This window comes from Salvelinus fontinalis, chromosome 6 (genome assembly GCF_029448725.1).
Source record: "Salvelinus fontinalis isolate EN_2023a chromosome 6, ASM2944872v1, whole genome shotgun sequence".
Taxonomy (NCBI): domain Eukaryota; kingdom Metazoa; phylum Chordata; class Actinopteri; order Salmoniformes; family Salmonidae; genus Salvelinus; species Salvelinus fontinalis.
In genome coordinates, this window is record NC_074670.1 from 25,211,659 (window position 1) to 25,231,382 (window position 19,724).

Below are 19,724 nucleotides of genomic sequence, written 5' to 3' on the forward strand. Positions count from 1 at the left end.
CCATAGTGTCGTGCCCTGATCTGTTTCACCTGTCCTTGTGCTTGTCTCCACCCCCTCCAGGTATAGCTCATCTTCCCCATTATCCCCTGGGTACTTATACCTGTGTTCTCTGTCTGTTGCCAGGTCGTCTTGTTTGTCAAGTGAACTAGCATTTTGTTTCTCAGCTCCTCCTTTCCCCCAGTCTCTCTTTTCCTGCCCTCCTGGTTTTGACCATTGCCTGTCCTGACCCTGCCTGCCGTCCTGTACCTTGGCCTCTACTCTGGATTATCGACCCGTGCCTGCCTTGACCTGTCATTAAACATTGTTACTTCACACAGTCTGCACTTGGGTCTTACCTTGATTCCTGATACATAGGGTATGGAAATAGCCATAGGGTGTGGAAATGCAGATGCGTGAAGTTGAACACTTGATTTCATAAACAGGACTGAAAGTAACTTTTAGAAAGTGCAAAGAGAGCGAAAGTGAGAGCGAGAGAAGGAGAGAGCGTTTGTTGGTAGATTTCTATGTAACTTTCCTGTTCTTGGTTTCTTGCTCCATGGGGCATCCCCAATCAACTTGTGCTTTTCTTGACATGCCACAGACGGTTTAGGTGCTTACCCAATGCAGGCAAAATTCTCAGACAAGGCCTTCAATCATGTTAGCCTTTAAGTCTTTTCCCCATCTTCCTGAAATGCAGAAGTTCAGGCACTGCTGTTGTTGAAAGCAGAAACCTTCTGGCATCCATCTAATCATGTTCTGTTCAGTTTCTGTCCAGTTTTAGATCATTGATCCGTTTCTGTCCAGTTTTAGATCATTGATCCGTTTCTGTCCAGTTTTAGATAATCTATCCGTTTCTGTCCAGTTTAGATAATCTATCCGTTTCTGTCCAGTTTTAGATAATCTATCCGTTTCTGTCCAGTTTAGATAATCTATCCGTTTCTGTCCAGTTTTAGATAATCTATCCGTTTCTGTCCAGTTTAGATAATCTATCCGTTTCTGTCCAGTTTAGATGATCTATCCGTTTCTGTCCAGTTTAGATGATCTATCCGTTTCTGTCCAGTTTAGATGATCTATCCGTTTCTGTCCAGTTTAGATGATCTATCCGTTTCTGTCCAGTTTAGATGATCTATCCGTTTCTGTCCAGTTGAGATAATCTATCCGTTTCTGTCCAGTTTAGACAATCTATCCGTTTCTGTCCAGTTTAGATAATCTATCCGTTTCTGTCCAGTTTAGATGATCTATCCGTTTCTGTCCAGTTTAGATAATTGATTTCAATCTGTGCAGCATCGTAGATGTGTTTGGCTCAATATTGGTATATACCAACGGTCACCATTCCTGGTCAGGGAGAACTAAAGGGTGTTTCTGCCCAGCACTACCACTTGATTAGTGTTTCACTAGTGAACTGCTCATCAATATAACTAGTGAACTGCTCAACAACAATCAGATGTGTTAGAGGTGGACTGGAAGAACCATCGTTTGACAGTAATGAAATATTATGCAGGGGAGTTTGACTGCCTATTGTTGGGCTTAACAAGATATGTTTTCATATAGTGTAAATGGCATCGATATTTGAGAAACTATACTGAAATGAAGAGGAACACACTGGCAATAGAATCTCAGCCGTACTGTGACTACATTAACTTATTGAAACAAGTCCTGCTGAGACTGAAAGATGTTCTGCTGAGATTGAGGCTGTCCTATCATGGACATCGTACAGGTGAGAGAAAGGTAAGAATCTAAAGTCCTTCTGACGGAGACAGGAAGTAAATTCACACACTGTACTCTGTACTTTCTGTCGCTCAACAAGTTGTTTCACGCCAAAGTGTATCTGGGAAGTCAGGTGTCTTCATGTTGGTGCGTCACAAGTCTTTGAAAGTGCGTAAATCAGAGAGATAAATGGAGAGGGCGAGGGAGAGAGACAAGGATTTCATCATGGTTTCAGGATGTTTTCTGACGTTCATATTAGCCCCGGGCATAGTTGAAACAGAGGTACTTGAATGGAGACATTGTTAGCAACATGTTGACTGTCTAACTCAGCCATTGACTGTCTCCTGTCACTGGTAGCAACCACGGGTATGTCAATCATTTCTAACCAGGGCCCTTATTCATAAAGCTTCTCAGAGTAGAAGTGCTAATAGGATCAGGTTCCCCATCTATGTAATCTTATTCATTATCTGAAAGGCGAAACTGATCCTAGATCAGCACTCCTGCTCTGCTTTAATACGAGTCCAGAGCTACAGCATAGGATTCAAGATGTTACATAAGCAAAAGGACACCACTGTTGTTTGACCTTTCCTTGAAGCTACAAGTAAAAAGCCACATCACCTGATTTCAAATATATTGACTGGACATTGTGCTTTGTTACTGACGACAGTGCAGATGAAAGTCGCGCTATTTTACCTCAATCAATGGCTTTGCCATCCTTTTGAGAAACTATTAACTCAAAGAATTCTCAATTTCAATTCCATCTTGTATAGGAAAAGATTTATTGGCAATGTAGTGTATACTGTTGGTGTTTTTATAGGACCAGGGGAGTCTGGTCTCAAATGTTATTGTATTTAAGACATAGAAATGACAAGTACAATGCATCCAATGCACCCCAAAGGCCTAGTCCTACCCCTTCATATACCCAGACTTTCTTGATTTTGAACTGCAGGTCAAAGAAATAACCTTACAAGAAATAAAAGGACAGGTGAAAGCAAATGTCACCGTTTCTGCTTCCAGTCACCCTGTGTATTATTACATTAGAGCAAATGAAGAAGAGAACTGTGGATGACCACTCTAGTTGTGAACGAGCCTAGTTGTGCTCTGAGCCTCTGCTCTGTCGGCAGCATCATGGGAATTTCCCCTGCATTGTAAGTGTAACTACGTGGGCGGCTACTCCCCCGGTAAACTAGCCCTGGATTATTTTCTAAATTGATGAATGTTATTTAGATAGAGGCCAGCGGAGGCTGCTGAGGGGAGGACTGCTCATAATAATGGCTGGAATGGAGGCAATGGTGTTTGATACCAGTCCATTGACTCCATTCCAGACATTATTATGAGCCATCCTCCACTCAGCAGCCTCCATTGATGGAGGTATGCGAAAAGAGTGGAACAATGCAGTTCGGTGAACCATGACAGTTAGGTCATCCCTCACAAAAAGAGAAATGCTTGAAAGTGAAATATTTGCCTGGAAATAGGCCCTTCTTCGAAAACTTGATAACTGTGTGCCATGTCACTGCAAGTTTAAATGAGCGATGGAAATTGCTTAGAAGTCTACACCTGGGTCACTAGTGCTATTCTAAACATTCTGAGACTTTTGGAATAGACTTTGAATAGCTGTTCTTTTTTTCTGTTTATTTGTTTTACTATTACACATGGGAAATGAGAGGAGAGTTCTTCATTTGAATTAGTTCCACGATTCTGAGTTAGATCAAAGTTAGAGTGGGCAATACACTAATAATAAACTCTCAAAAGGAAACCTATTTCGATGCACAGCATGATCTTGATTGAAGACTCCAACAAATAGCAGGCAGCCTGTAATAGATTGGTGATGGATGAGCAAATGTAGATGGATGAGCAAATGTAATCTAATAACCACAAAATGGAAGAGCAGTAGTGATAAGTGCATAAACATAAAAGTGAATGAATAATTTAGATTCTTACCTCAGTGCTACGCCTTATTCAATTTACAAAGCTCTGAAACATACACACATATATATCTGAAACATACACACACACATATATATATCTGAAAGAAACACACACATATATATATACATATACATATATATATATATATATATATATACATATATATATACATATACATATATATATATATATGTGTGTGTATGTTTCAGAGCTTTGTAAATTGAATAAGGCGTAGCACTGAGGTAAGAATCTAAATTATTCATTCACTTTTATGTTTATGCACTTATCACTACTGCTCTTCCATTTTGTGGTTATTAGATTACATTTGCTCATCCATATATATATATAAATAAAACAGTTCAATGAGACATATGTTATTTTAGACATAAGAAAATATCGATTTTCTCTGGTGGTCCAAGTCCATTTGTTCTATAGTGAGGTTAGATTATGTACCAAAACCACAAACCTTTCTCTTGAGGGAGATGTACAAATCGATCCATATTTTTACAAGCCGTTTGGGTCCGAAACGCCTACACCACTTTATTATCCAATAAGGCACTGTCACGAGCTGGTAAAAAGAAAAATACACATTTTTCATTGAGGACCACTTACAGTGCAAATATGCAAATATTGTTTGCATCGAAGCACATTAACCCTTTGGGCAGCTATACGATGTTGTAACGGCAGTTCTCCTCCTCTTCATCAGATGAGGAGGAGTAGTGATCAAACCAAGGCGCAGCGTAGTGAAATGACATAATTTATTGAACACGACGGAAAAACAAACTAAACTTGCATAAACAAACAAAACAAATAAACGATGCAGACAGACCTGAACGACGAACTTACATATAACGTGAAGAACGCAATGAACAGGAACAGACTACATAAAACGAACAAACCGCAAACAGTCCCGTATGGTGCAAACATATACACAGACACAGGAGACAATCACCCACAACGAACACTGTGAAAACGCCTACCTAAATATGACTCTTAATTAGAGGAACGCCAAACACCTGCCTCTAATTAAGAGCCATACCAGGCAACCCAATAAACCAACATAGAAACAGAAAACATAGAAATGCCCACCCAAACTCACGTCCTGACCAACTAACACATAAAACTAACAGAAAACAGGTCAGGAACGTGACAGATGTCCATTGTATGCATGTAATAATTAATTAAACAGCAATGTGATGTATTAATAATAGTATGTATCTCAATTCTTAGATTTTCTCAGCTTTCTCAGCTTTCAATTCCTGGTATTCCATCACAGTATGGAATCATTGATGACTCCTTTTCTGACCGTAAAGCATGAATCTGCTGAGGGTGTCGTTTGTCTCTAGTGGATCCAAGTGACGCTCTATCTCCTGCAGCAGGATACACTGGTTGCAGTTCAGCCACTCTCCACTCCCCACTAGAGTTTGCCGCTCAGGCCTGCCTGTGTCAAACCAACAGGGAATTCATTATTCAATGGGCTAACATAGTTTTGCTCAAGTTTTGTTCACACATACAGTGAGCTCCAAAAGTATTGGGACAGCGGCACATTTTTTGTTGTTTAGGCTCTGTATAAAGTGCAGAGCCACAGTAGTGTCTTTTCAGAGGTCTCATTCAGGTGAAACACAGTGCTGTCCATCTGTCTGAACATCTGCACATCCGACTCCTTCACACCAGCCGCTGCAACGAAGTACCATTTGCCAAGATACTGAGAGAGAGAGAGAGAGAGAGAGAGAGAGAGAGAGAGAGAGAGAGAGAAGAAAAGGAAGAAAAGAGAGAGGGGCAGAATTATAGGAAAGAAAACATCTATTTTAAGACATTGCTGACAAACAATGACCACCAGTGAGAGAAAACAGTGGGTGGGGAAAGTGTAAGATGACAAGTGAAAGGCCAATGCAATAAATGTGAAATAAGTCAAAAACTACATCTGAAACTGAGAAACCATTTGTTGAGGTGCTGTCCATATCCAGCCATTACAGAAAAAAGACATGAATTGTGAAATCATGTGGAGTTTCTGTAAACCATATACTGTATGCTGTAGGACTCCAATTACAACATTATTTCAAATCAAACAACATATGGTGGGAAGTCTGTACAGCAAACTGCATTTTGTATGATGTTTGCAGGGCTCACTTGTAAAAGTGACTCATGGTATGTTTTAACTCAAAATTGACTCCTTGTATGTGTGTGTAACCCAATGTTGACTCCCTTTATAAATTAAGGTTAAATATAATAAAACTTAATTATGGGTCACATATTTTTTGTAAATAAATTAAAAGACCAAAATAATCCTTTGAGAATCATCACGAAGGGCTCATGAGGTTTTGATATATCATCTCTTCTGCATAGTAACCTAATTAATAGGTCAATAGTGGTAAAAACAGATATTGCATTTGCATATCTCTCTTACCCGTTGGGTATTGAGACTGCTTGTAGATAGGACTGGTTGGGAGCAGGGGGTGAAGAGCTGACCCAACCACCCATTCACAAAGAGCAAGAACGAATACCCTTCCTTGGCCTCTAACATACCTGAACTACTTCAAATCAACTTGTGGCCTAAAAGAAACCTGGTAATTGAGTGCTCTTTCTGGGCTTGATCTTTCTGTGTCCGGATTGAGCTTTAAACATTTTAGGATTGTGGTAATCATTAACCACTTTTTTGTTAGCACAACTTTCCACCATCTCACATAGTCCAAAGGCCCACATACCGAAAGGTTTTGTTCGATGGTCTATGAAGCGGGACCAAAAAATGTCAATATTATTACCTATAAGTCTTTTTGGGTGGGTGGCCTTTAAAGTAAGAAGTGTTTAAGCTTTTACCCAATTTTAGGAAATAGGTCTGCTTCTACACCTATTCTCCTCACCCTCCATCAGCCCCCATGTTGGTGGATGGCTTTCAATATGACTGTCATTTCTGCAGTCTACACTGGTAATGCACATCCCACAGGTTCTTGTTTCGTAAGACAGTATCACAGCGCTAGAGTAACTACCAAGCGGTGTCAAAGTAATGAATTATCCTTGTAGTATGCATTAGGGCCAGGAGTTTTCTTGACTATGTGACCCTGAACAGGAAAATCCCCTGGCACAATACCACACGCAAACTCAACTTTTTGGAGTGTTTCATAGGTAGACCTTCATAGGATGTCCATGTTTTCTGATTTGTGAATAACAATACTGTGCATATTCATTTGACTCGTGTCTGGAAGATAACGTTCTGAGGAGGAGAACAAAGAGAACACTGCGTCCAATTGGTGCAGTCGGATCAACTTTTCAGGGGTTCTTTGTCTCTTAATGGAATATGCCTGACATTATTTAATTCTCTCTCTCTCTACATACATACCAGCAACATCACACTGATAAAGTTCCAAATGTAATGCTGAAAAGCACATCTGATCATTCAATGATTTTTATGTAATGATGTAATGTAACTTTATGTAATTTTATGTAATGTAACTACCCACTGGGCACAAACTGGCTGAATCAACATTGTTTCAACGTAATTTGTCAATGTAATCGTGACGTGGAACCTATGTGGAAAATACATTCGATATGAAAAAAGTTATCAACCTTAAACGGTTGTTTTGAGGGTGAAATTTCAACCGCCGGATGATGTTATCATGGTCACTGTAGTGTTATGCTTAATGTGAAGAATCTGGAGGCAAATATCACTTTGGTTGACTTTAACGTAACAATAAGTAACGTAACACAGGAGATGGTCTTCACTGGACTTGATACGATGGATGCACGCGGACCGACTTGCCCAATCACTTTTTATATGACGTCATGAATATACCTGTGCCATGCGCTATAGCCAAATAGTTCCAATACAACACATCGCCCTTTCAAGACATGTGTTTCTAAAATGTCAAAACAACACAATGTGTATAGTTGATCACTCTGTAATTAACTTGCCTCAACATATGAATTCATAAACAAACTTTTCGTTCTTTAAAGTTCAACAACTCATGAGACATCAACTCATCATCAACTCAACTCCCTGTCTTTAACATTCCATAAAAACAGTTGTTGTTTCTACAACACTAACTGTATATTAGCCTAAGGTGAGCTGGGTGGACTGCCAGTCACATTCATAGCTGCAGTGGGGTTCTTCTGTCACATCATGCAGGCCGTGCGTTATGCTCTCCGTATCTGTCTGGTGGTTTGACAACTGTACCACGAGAAGTCCTGTGTACTGGAGTCGGTGGTTCTGTGACAGGAGGTGGGTCGGCATCTGGAATAGGTAAGTGCAAGTCCGTGTCACACTCTGGGTGTTCCTCTCCACCCTATTGGCAAGTCTCTGAAGCACTGCGGAGGGGTTTCACGTGGCGTGGATTCCTGTGCAGCACTCCCGTAATCTGTCTGGATCAAGTATGTCCTGGGTGTGTCCCACTGTTGAAGCACTGAAGCCGTCTTTGACCAGCCTTGTTCGTCATCCAGCTTCACGGATGACGTTCACTCCGTGCTTATCAGGAATCAAGGTAAGACTCAAGCGCAGACACGTCGAATTGACAATGGTTTAATATTCCAACAGGGGCAGGTAATAGACAGGTCAAGGCAGGCAGGGGTCAGTAAACCAGAGGTGGGTCAACGGTACCCGGACAGCAGGCAGGCACAGGGTAGGCAGAGGTCAACAATGCAGAGGTGGGGCAAAGGTACAGGTCGGCAGGCTCAGGGTTAGGGGCAGGGTGAGTGGTCAGACAGGCGGGCTCAGAGTCAGGAGAGGCAAGGGTCAAAACCGGGAGGGCGAGAAAAAGAGACTGGGAAAAGCAGGAGCTGAGAACAAAACACACTGGTTGACTTGGCAAACAAGACAAACTGGCAACAGACAAACAGAGAACACAGGTATAAATACACAGGGGATAATGGGGAAGATGGGCGACACCTGGAGGGGGAGTGGAGACAAGCACAAAGACAGGTGAAACAGATCAGGGTGTGACAGTTCTGGAAGGGGTTCTGACTTTATACCTGTTGTTGTAGACACGCATGAAGCTCTGCTTTGCTCTATAGGTCGACACGTCTCACCTGCTGGAGGTCTGGCCACACTGGTTATAGGTTAATCTCCAGCTGTGGTGTTGCTCTATAGGTCATGAGAGCTAGGAATGGGTCAGCCTGTTACAGGATCCCTTTGGCTGTTTGCACTGCTCTCTCTGCTTCACCATTTGCTTGGGCGTAGGGAGGGTTGGTGGTAATGTGTCTGAAATCACAGTCCTTAGAGAATTGCGTGAAAGCTCTACCTGAGAACTGTGGAGCATTGTCTGTAATTAGAATATTTGGGCATGCCCAACAGGCGAAGATGTTCTTCATTTTAGACACGTCTTTGAGGTAAGTTATTCCTATATATATATATATATATATATATATATATATATATATATATATATATATATATATATATATATATATATATATAGAAAAATACTCCACAACTACCAAGTAGTTTTGCTTGTTGAGTTCACATATGTCAGCTGCTACTCTTTCCCATGGGCGACTGGGGAGTGGAGTGGTGATCAAAGGCTCCCTCCTCTGAGTCGGTTCGGACTCGTGGCAGTCTTTGCATGAACTGACTATTTCCTGACCATTTCCTGTTTTTACTTATTCAAGGCCACCACACACTACCTCTAGCTCGCCCCCGGCACTTCACAATGCCCTGATGGCTGTAGTGTATGCGCTTTAACATTTCAGTTCTCATGTTTTGTGGCACTACTATTACATCACCATACAACATTAGTCCTTAGGAGGTTGAGAGGTTCTGTCGGGAGGTGTAGTAGGCTTGTACCTTGTCTGGCACTTTGGCTGCATACTTAGGCCAGCCTGTTGTCACATAGTGTTTCACCATCTGCAGCTCTACATCTTGTTATGTCTGCTTCTTGACGACATCAAGCTTGTTGGTTGAGATAGGCCATGCTGTATGAACTGCATCCTTATAGGCCTCGATTTCACTGGTCAGCCCTGCGATATCTTGTTTAACAGCTGACTGGGGATGTCTGGAAAGGGTGTATGCTATAACAAGCTGTTTCCCCGACACATACTTGGCTGTAGGGTTATAACGCATCATGCGCGTGAACTGTCTCGGACAGGCACTAAGTCAAGGTCTTCACAGTTTATTAGTGGAATAAGAAGTTTGTGATCACTGCAGTGTGAATGTATATACACCATACGGATATCTGGTAAACTTCTCATATGCCCAGACTGCTGCGAGTCACTCCTTTTCTATCTATACATAGTGCTTCTTTGCATCTGTGAGAGTCCTGGAGCATTAAGCTACTGGCTTTAACTGTCCACCTTGTTTCTGTAGTAGGACCATCCTAACCCATAACTACTGGCGTCTGCACTGACTATGGTAGGCTTTGTCATATCATAGTCAGGATCGAGGGAAAGATGAACCGAGCAAAGTACAGAGAGATCCTTAATGAAAACCTTCTCTAGAGTCCTCAGGACCTCGGAAGGTGAACATTCGCCCCAGTCTAATAGGACAACGACCCTAAGCACACAGCCAAGACAACGCAGGAGTGGCTTCGGGACAAGTCTCTGAATGTCCTTGAGTGGCCCAGCCAGAGCCCGGACTTGAACCTGATCTAACATCTCTGGAGAGACCTGAAGATACCTGTGTAGCGACGCTCCCTATCCAACCTGACGGAGCTTGAGAGGATAGAGAATGGGAGAAACTCCCCAAATACAGGTGTGACAAGCTTGTAGCGTCCTACCCAAGAAGACTCAAGGCTGTAATCGCTACCAAAGTGCTTCAACAAAGGGTCTGAATACTTATATAAATGTGATATTTCAGTTTTATTTTAATACATTTGCTAACAATTCTAAAAATATGTTTTTGCTTTTATGGGGTATTGTGTATAGATTGGCTTTTTCCTCAACAATTTAATCAATTTTAGAATAAGGCTGTAACATAACAAAATGTGGAAAAGTCAAGGGGTCTGAATACTTTCCGAATGCACTGTATGTTAGATTCACATCTCCAAATAAAAGTTAAAGAGGATTCAGCCAGTGGCTCAAATGGAACTATCCAAGCAGTAGATACATCTTCTTTAGATGTTGATATTTAGTTTCATTGTCATCCAAACACAATTCAATACTGCTTTTGTAATACAGTAAATAGCCTAAAGTTAAGGCTCTTACAAACTAACGTAACATTCAACCTTAAAATGAGTAACACCCATGGACACATTGAGGTTACTGTAACTTGAAATGTCTTATGTAGGTTAATCATGTAAGGTGTTTATGTTCACGATAGCATGCATAAAATAGCATTCAGAATTGCTGTAATAATCAGCGTAACATCTCAAACGGAATTGATCACGTTCCCCATATCTTTTTTAATGTAATCTAAACTGCAATCCAGGTCGTTTGGTTCTGCTATTAGATGAAGCACAGTGACAACCCAATCTGTTGTATAAATAAACAACATTTCTGACATTGTATTCCCATTTGAACTTTGCTGTGCTTTTAAAACCTGTTAGATGGTTAGGGGTCCTGCATGGTTCTGGTACCGACCGACATTTTCCCTTATAAATCGATCTGTGGATACCGTAGATCGAAATGGCTTGCACTGAACGACAGCCCTGGTTCACACCAACACAGTAGTATTACTGAGCCTGTGTGACGTCGCTTTCGGACTGTTCATCAACTCCTGGCTGAACACCACATCACAACAACTGAGCCACGGACAAAGCACATGCCTGCAATCATTACATATAACCAACATCCTAGCGCAGCAGGAGAAAATGATTTCATCACGGTAGCACATTCAGAGATCGATTTATAGCCATTGATGTAAAATAATTCAGACTTTTCTGTCATAGATGGACAATATTAATATGTTATGAAAGGTAAGTTCCTACCGAGTTCAGAAAGCCAAACTAAAGCTCTGTGAGACGTTTACAGTGATTGGGCCGGACGTTTTGATCAAGAGAGACCTTCAGAAAACATGCACATTTTCTCTAACACTAAACATACAAATATGCATTTCACAGTTAAAAGGAAGGTGAAATCTTAGTAATTTTATAATTTGATTATGCTATATTTCTAAAAAATAAGTCATTTCAAACTATATTCATACCGTTTTTTTTGAGTAGGAAATACATCATAAAATATTTTATTTTTTATCCTATTTGTACTGTGTACTTGAGCTTGTGTCCTCAAAAGAGACGACACCTCAGCAACTTATAATAATTTTTTACCAGAAAGGTGAGATTTTAACCTTTTTTTGATTATACAGCATTACTAGTTATTGTTTATGTCCCAGTCATGATGAATAATTACTTTTGGGGATTGAGTAGATGATATTTTTGAAAGCACAGTGATAGACATGTGGGTGACAACTAAACCAGAAATCTGACATTTTCAAAATGGAATTAGGCTGTGCTCTTCAAATGGTTGAAAGCATAGTGATAACATATTGGAAAATCAACTAACTTTTGGCTGTCTTTGAGTGGGTGAATATAGGTCGTAATCTCATTGATCAACATCTCAACCAAATATTACCCAAGTATCCGCGTTGAATTTTTTATAATTACATTTTTATTTATCCGTTAATTTACCAGGTAAATTGACTGAGAACACGTTCCCATTTACAGCAACAACATGGGGAATAGTTACAGGGATGAATGAGCCAATTGTAAACTGGGAATTATTAGGTGACCGTGATGGTTTGAGGGCCAGATTGGGAATTTAGCCAGGACACCGGGGTTAACAACCCTACTCTTACGATAAGTGCCATGGGATCTTTAATGACCTCAGAGAGTCAGGACACCCGTTTAACATCACATCCGAAAGACGGCACCCTACACAGGGCAGTGTCCCCAATCACTGCCCTGGGGCATTGGGATATTTTTTAGACCAGAGGAAAGAGTGCCTCCTACTGGCCTCCCAACACCACTTCCAGCAGCATCTGGTCTCCATCCAGGGACTGACTAGGACCAACCCTGCTTATCTTCGGAAGCAAGCCAGCAGTGGTATGCAGGGTGGTATTCTGCTGGCTATACCATGTGTCGTGCCCAGTGGGTAGGCTAAATTCTTAAATAATGATGCCCATACCATCATACGATGACTGAATCATCCAAAAGTATTCACTAAAAGCCGTGAGGTCATCTTTTTCCATGTTAGAAGAGGAAAATGACACATCTTGTAAAATTATACAACAATATCACTGGAGGCTGCTGAGGGGAGGACAGCTCATAATAAATGGTTGGAATGTAGTGAATGGAATGGCATCAAACACATCGAAAACATGTGTTTGATGTGTTCGATACCATTCCGTTGATTCCATTCCAACCATTACTATGAGCACGTCCACCCCAATTAAGGTGCCACGGGCCGCCGGTGAACAATATATTATATTCTGTTGCTCTTTGATTATGGTGTATTTAGAGGACACTGGTGCTTCATCAATCTATCGGGTGATGTACATAGCAGCCAAACGGCTTACAGCAACTACATGATGGGTACTCAAGAGTAGAGGTCGACCGATTATGTTTTTTCAACGCCGCTACCGATTATTGGGGGGCAAAAAAGCCGATACCGATTAAATCGACCAATTTTTTAAATGTATTTGTAATAATGACAATTACAACAATACTGAATGAACACTTATTTTAACTTAATATAATAGATCAATAAAATCAATTTAGCCTCAAATAAATAATGAAACATGTTAAATTTGGTTTAAATAATGCAAAAACAAAGTGTTAGAGAAGAAAGTAAAAGTGCAATATGTGCTATGTAAGAAAGCTAACGTTTAAGTTCCTTGCTCGGAACATGAGAACATATGAAAGCAGGTGGTTCCTTTTAACATGAGTCTTCAATATTCCCAGGTAAGAAGTTTTAGGTTGTAGTTATTATAGGAATTATGGGACTATTTCTCTCTATACCATTTGTATTTCATATACCTTTTACTATTGGATGTTCTTATAGGCACTTTAGTATTGCCAGTGTAACAGTATAGCTTCCGTCCCTCTCCTCGCTCCTACCTGGGCTCGAACCAGGAACACATCGACAACAGCCACCCTCGAAGCAACGTTACCCATGCAGAGCAAGGGGAACAACTACTCCAAGTCTCAGAGCGAGTGACATTTGAAACGCTATTAGCGCGCACCCCGCTAACTAGCTAGCCATTTCACATCGGTTACACCAGCCTAATCTCGGGAGTTGATAGGCTTGAATTCATAAACAGCAGAGCTGCTGGCAAAACGCACGAAAGTGCTGTTTGAATGAATGCTTACGAGCCTGCTGGTGCCCACCATCTCTCAGTCAGACTGCTCTATCAAATCATAGACTTAATTATAACATAATAACACACAGAAATACGAGCCTTAGGTCAATAATATGGTCGAATCCGTAAACTATCATCTCGAAAAACAAAACATTGACTCTTTCAGTGAAATACGGAACCGTTCTGTATTTTATCTAACGGGTAGCATCCATCAGTCTAAATATTCCTGTTACATTGCACAACCTTCAATGTTATGACATAATTACGTAAAATTCTGGCAAATTAGTTCGCAATGAGCCAGGCGGCTCAAACTGTTGCATATACCCTGACTCTGCGTGCAATGAACGCAAGAGAAGTGACACAATTTCACCTGGTTAATATTGCCTGCTAACCTGGATTTCTTTTAGCTAAATATGCAGGTTTAAAAATATATTCTTCTCTGTATTGATTTTAAGAAAGGCATTGATGTTTATGGTTAGGTACACGTTGGAGCAACGACAGTCCTTTTTCGCGAATGCGCACTGCATCGATTATATGCAACGCAGGACACGCTAGATAAACTAGTAATATCATCAACCATGTGTAGTTATAACTAGTGATTATGATTGATTGATTGTTTTTTTATAAGATAAGTTTAATGCTAGCTAGCAACTTACCTTGGCTTCTTACTGCATTCGCGTAACAGGCGGGCTCCTCGTGAGGCAGGTGGTTAGAGCGTTGGACTAGTTAACAGTAAGGTTGCAAGATTGAATCCCTAAGCTGACAAGGTAAAAATCTGTCGTTCTGCCCTTGAACAAGGCAGTTAACCCACCGTTCCTAGGCCGTCATTGAAAATAAGAATGTGTTCTTAACTGACTTGCCTAGTTAAATAAAGGTGAAAAAATAAATAAATGTAAAAAATCGGCAAAATCAAAGTCCAAAATTACCGATTTCCGATTGTTATGAAAACTTGAAATCGGCCCTAATTAATCGGCCATTCCGATGAATCGGTCGACCTCTACTCAAGAGTTCTCATGGTGTGCAGTTGTATAATAGGCTTACATCTGTGCATTATTGACCTTGTAAGTCATGGAATAAGTGAATAAGAGAGTTATTCTATAGATCACATACAGACAAAGACATCTGACTGTTTCTGTTCTGTGTTCACAGATGCTTCGCTGCAGCTGTGTGCTGCTCTAGATAAAACTGTCTGGACTAATTTCATGTTTATTAGCATGTGGCCGTTTTGTATTGATTCCAGGAAACTCCACAGGCAACATTACTCACAGTACTCTGTCAGGGTCCTCTCATCCTGCAGGACTCGGCCCTGGTAGATCAGTCTGTGTTTGTCCACAGGAATCCCAACTGAAGTGGCAATGTGCTCCTTGAACTATTTCACTGTCAACTGAGAAAAAGACACCGGTGTGAGGATTAGGCCTATATCCAGTATATGTAAGGCTACTGTAAAAGCGCTCCGTTGGAAATGAGAACGTACCTGTCCGCCTATAGTGTAACTTCGGCTCTGGGAGTCCAAAGTTTTGACAGTCACCTCTATATCAGCACCTGGTTCCTCCATGGTTACGTTTACCCTGTGTGTCAAGTAACAGAGGCAATAGAATAGAGTATCATATCAATGCTGTCATGAATAGCATTATGTAAGGGTTAATCGATGAGGGGCTAAGCGCTAGCGGAGTGGAACTAATCTTCCACAGATTTGGGCATAGAGCCCTGAACTGTGATCTGACCAAATTCACATAGAAAAGTGAGTTATAGATCTGTTGTTCTCATTGAAAGCAAGTGTATGCGGTAAATCTGTTCTATGTACGCTATTTCTATGCTTCCGTTCTTAAGTTTTGTTTTTGCATCTTTTACTCTCGGTTTAGTACACCAGCTTCAAACAGCTGAAAATACAATATGTTTGGTTACGGAAAATATATTTCACAGCAGTTTAGATGATACAATGATTCTCGAAACTGTTTTGTCATTTAACTTAAATTAGGCAAACTATTAGAATTTTAGCAAACAGGAAATGGCAGTTATTTCTGCATGGTGCACCTTTAACACATTTGCCGCTAGAAATGTGTTCCACATCCACTGAAGTAGCAAGCAAAGTTTACTAAAGTGCTGTAGTAGTTGCCTTGGTAACCAAACAAACAGAGTTACTCGTTAAACTAACCAAGCCATCAGTCCTAGCTTGCTTGCTATTATGAAAATCGAATTCAATATTGTTTTCAATTCGACATTCGCTATCAAAAAGCAGCTCAAACGTAGAAAATGTAAGAATGAACTATAGCCATTGAATTATACCATGCTGATGTAGCGTGCGTTATAGGAAAATAATGTACGGTCGAGAATGCTCTTGAAGCCAATCATAAACGAATATAAAACAATATCCTTGTTATAATGTGGCTAATATAACTTAAATTTGGGTAGTTAGTATCTTTGTTTAGGCAGTAGCTAGCTATGTGGTCTAACGTTAACGGAAGCTGCCATAGTTATCAAGCTAAAATAGCTAGCCTGCTGAATGGCTAACATCCTCGCCTTGAAGCAAACACGGTCAAACTTTTCATGTCAGCGTTTTCTTGATATAAATCTATTTTAATTGTAGATGGAACTCCTACAAAAGTGATGGAACAATCAATTTCACACGAATATTGACAAAATACAACAGTGAAACTTGTAGCTAGGTAGCTCACAGCTACGTTAGCTTTTAGCTAACGTTACCATTAGCTGTATGAAGTTAGCTAGCTATCTACCACCTAGCTAGTTACTTACTTACTTGATCGCCCCTATCTGTGAAGTTAAATCTTCCGATTTCACCAGAATGTTTACCTATTATTCAGTGTGGCATGTAAAGCTAGCTAACGTTAGTTCCTCCTATGATGGTAGAAACTGCGGTTCAAGTAACATGACATATGATTAGCTACCAGAACAGCTGTGACGTTTCAAACATACAGTAACAAATGGGACGTGCTCATGAAGTCAGTTCAACATGTTTTGCTTATATCTGCTAAATGGATCTGCTAGCCAGCTAGATAATATCCCCGGTGCAGTTACAGTAGCAGATGAAGGTAAGGTGGGGATGTTTTTGTTAAAACCAGGCCTGTAGGAAATAAGGGGAAACCAAGAGGTCCAAGACCTCATTAACACAGTGAGACATGATTTCCTTTTTCTTCAAAAGGCATCCCATCAAAGTGAACAGGGCTTCCAGCTCCAACAAAGGCCTGAGACCGCGGGGATTATCAATTCACAGTTATGTAGTGATTGAGAGAGGAAGAAGAGCCTGATTGGGGCTTGAACCAGCAATCCTATGTTCATATTACTGGATATTGACAGTATAATAAAAGGGAAACAGGAAGAAGAGCCTAAGTGGGGCTTGAACAAGCAATCCTATGTTCATATTACTGGAAGGTGACAGTATAATAAAAGGGAAACAAAGTGCTCCTTTTTATCTTTGTTTGAGTCTTATTTGTTGTTTGATAAATGCAAGATAAGTAGAGGTTGAAAAGCAGAAAGATGTGCCTGTCCTATACAAAAAATGTATACTATGCAAACAAAAATATAATCTGCTGATAAATAAATGCTGTCTGTGATTGCATGTTTTGGCTAAAGCCAAAATAGGCATGGTACACTTCTGGGAGAAGAGCCTATTGATGTGTACATGTCAATAATCCTGGCTTCTTCTCTATCTCCTTTCCTATAGTTTTATTTTACTAATTGAACAGAAACTCTAATCAAGAAACTAACCACTAGAATATTTTCTAGTATGTAATATGGTGGATGACTACCAGGAACTAGTTTAGAGAACTGAAATTGGGACTTGAACAGTGGCTCCTACAGCACAGGTAAGCATCTAATAGACACTGCCACAAAAGCCAGCTCTGTGCAGAACCATACATTTAAAAACATCCTTGTGCATCCAGAGATCAGAGCTGCAATAGGGCGTGCCACAAAAAGCCTGGGCCTCTGGGCAGAGGCAGTACAACAAACACCAAGGGTCAAGACCTGGGATGTATTCATTAAGCCTATTCTGTTTCAAAACGTTTTACAAAATAAACTGTTTATTTGAAACGGGAAACTAGAGTTTCTACTCGTCAGTGTCGTAATCTCTTCTCCTCCTCCTGGGTGGCAGTGGCGGATTTAGGCATAGGTGACATGGGCAGCCGCCCAGGTCCGGAGGCGGCATGGGGCGACCGCAAAATCTATTTATTTAAAAAAAATTCCGAATGGTGACATTTGCGCGATCGGTTTTCTATCGCTCTTTTGCACGTCATGTCAACGATATCATGTCACCATGTGGGACTGTGGGTCAATTAACCTTGTCGGAGTAGGCGACCTGATTCTAGTTTGTGAGCTACCCATGCTACTGCGTGTTTTTTGTTAGCAATAGGGTAATAGTGTAATAATTCAATTATCTTTTTTATTCGTATTTATTTTATTTGTCACTTTTTGATATGAGTCTTATTTTTGTATATATATTTATATCGTTTTAAATGTTATGATTATTTATGTTTTGTTACAAATGTCTGAATAAAAACTATAGTAAGTGCAGAATGGTGCTATTTTTTTTGTTGGGGGGGGCGCTGAAGGGGGGGTTCACCCAGGGAGCCATACATACTAGAACAGCTACTGCTCGGTGGCGATGTTCGACCATTGGATCGAACATGTATGGCTGGATTGGCATATTACGCAGGTAATCTGCAAATTCTTCCCAGGATGACGAATCTCCAGCATTTGTGTAGCTGCCAGTGTCTGTTAAATCTTCATCCGCCGAGACATCGGCGTTTACTAAATTGCGGTCCTTGTCTGACATGTTTCCACGTGCGAATACAGCTAGCCAGCTAACTTTATGATGATTTGAATTTAAGTGGAAACTGGCCAGCTAGATATCTAGCTTTAAATAGTTAGGAAGTTACCAAAAGAGACATTTTTCAGATAGCCACCTCTTCAGACTCACAAACCAGTTTACATTTACAAATAATTTTATGTTATTCAGAAAAGCTGGGGGAAAACACACTTGAAAAGGAGGGCAGTGCATCTCTACTCAAATGTTTCAGGTCTTCCTCAGTTTGTATCCTTTCACCTGCACCAAAGTGGCTGGTTGACAACACCACCAAAAAATTGTCAGGGGAGGGTGCACCCGATTAGCCACCAATCACCCCATTAAAAGGTATAAAAATCTTACCAATCACACCATTCATATGGTGTATGTGTTACCTTTGAATAGTCATTCAGTACCACACGTACTGTGCGCAACCTTTTCAATGGTGATTTTAACTGAGACTGAGTGCGCATGTTCACCATAGAAGCCAACCACAAAACCTTTCCCAGGAGTTTTTTAGTGTCAAAGTCCTGGGTTTCGTGGTAATTGTCCTTGAGCTTTTGATCGGTAGTGTACCGTGTAATTACAGGCAAGGAAGGTTATTCTACAACTTCATTATGGCTTTGGCAAGTATAGTTCTTATAAAATAATACTTTAATTATAACTTAGAGCTGTTTAAACCCTGATTTTCAGAGTTTCATGGTCTGAGCTAGCTAATATAGTTAGTATCACCTAAAGACTGTCCCAAATGCAGACACAGGAGGCAGATGGTAGCGCTCCAATATTTATTATAACAAAGGAAGTAGGCAAATTCAGGTCGGGGAGAGGCGAGAGTTTATAAACCAGGTCAGAGTCCAAAACAGTGGGGAAAGGCAGGCTGGTAGGCAGAATAGTCAGGCAGGCGGGTTCGGAGTCAGGACAGGCAAGGGTCGAAACCATGAGTGACCTATTCAAAGGGTTCCAGGACTCTGCACACCTCCTCCACCACCTCCCATTCCTCTTGGGTCAGAGCATCAACAGGTGCATTGACAATGGCCAGGGTAGAGATGATGGCATCCTTTGACTCAAGAAACCGCTTCAACAAAAAAT

General features: G+C 40.7%; 1 long non-coding RNA gene across 3 annotated transcripts; it reads right to left on the reverse strand.

Annotated features, from left to right (window-relative positions):
- Positions 1–2,446: 2,446 nt before the first annotated feature.
- LOC129857447 (uncharacterized) lies at positions 2,447–16,790 on the reverse strand. 3 transcript variants are annotated; one of them, XR_008759906.1, is made up of 6 exons: positions 16,589–16,790; positions 15,309–15,402; positions 15,101–15,218; positions 4,922–5,320; positions 4,082–4,183; positions 2,447–3,498 (listed from the first exon to the last, which is right to left on the reverse strand). It is a non-coding gene; the product is annotated as an uncharacterized LOC129857447 (long non-coding RNA). The 3 variants fall into 3 exon arrangements; XR_008759904.1 differs by having other exon boundaries at positions 16,593–16,787; XR_008759905.1 differs by lacking the exon at positions 2,447–3,498 and adding an exon at positions 3,627–3,660 and having other exon boundaries at positions 16,593–16,789.
- Between the last annotated feature and the right edge of the window lie 2,934 nt (positions 16,791–19,724).